We start from the raw sequence: 1,095 nt of genomic DNA on the forward strand, positions 1-1,095 counted from the left end.
GTAACCCTTGTGGGCCAAATTGTTTCCGATTGCTCTGTCTGACCAACATGTTAGTTGAGGTACCTACAAGGACATGACTGTGACCTATAGAGACCAAACAAACAGACTTGTTAGAATTAATCAAGAAGAACCTATCGAAATTCTGAGTTCTGAGGTAGACAGCCCAGATCAAACCGAAACAATGGGAGAACCCCGTACCCTCAAGGATTATATGTACCCAACTAGAGCCAGTCAACCTTCTTGTATTGTGCTACCCGAGGATAATGGCCATTATGAGCTGAAATCGAGCACAATACAGATGCTTCCTATTTTTAGAGGTGTTGAGAATGAAAACCCGTACCACCACGTGAGAGAATTCGAGGAAATTTGTGGAACTCTGCGTTTCACTCAAATGTCCGACGAAACCCTAAAGTTAAGGCTCTTTCCTTTCTCCCTGAAAGATAAGGCAAAGGCCTGGCTTTATGCTTTACAGCCTCAATCCATCATGACATGGGATGACCTCATAAAGGAGTTTTTCAAAAAGTTTTTCCCGAATCACAAGACTGCGACAATTCGTCAAAGTCTGAATAGCTTTGTGCAATTAGAGGGTGAGACCTTAGCTAGATACTTGGAGAGATTCAATGAATTATTGCTCCAATGTCCCCATCATGGTTTTGAAAAATGGAGACTTGTGCAAATTTTGTATGAAGGTCTAGATGTGTCCACCCGAACAACGGTTGAGTCGATGTGTAATGGTCTATTCGTAGACAAAACTGCTGATGCGTCTTGGGACTTCTTGATTGAAGTAGCTGAAAAGACGCAACAGTGGGAATCCATCCGTGAACCCAGAAAGACTACATCCGAAGCGAAGGCTTTTAGGATTGAAGCAGATTTCGAGGGAAGAGCAAACATGGCATCAATAGTTAGGAGATTAGAAGAGTTAGAACTACATAAAAATTCAAAACCTTCCACCACTACTCTCCGAGAACATGTCGCTTCGTCTGTATGTGCCGCTTGTAACGATCCCAACCATCAATTCCAAAATTGTCCCGATTTGCTTGCAGTCCAGGAATCTAGGCTTGAACAGGCACATGCCATGTTTCAAAAACAAGAACA

The sequence above is a fragment of the Papaver somniferum genome, chromosome 2 (assembly GCF_003573695.1).
Source record: "Papaver somniferum cultivar HN1 chromosome 2, ASM357369v1, whole genome shotgun sequence".
Lineage (NCBI taxonomy): Eukaryota > Viridiplantae > Streptophyta > Magnoliopsida > Ranunculales > Papaveraceae > Papaver > Papaver somniferum.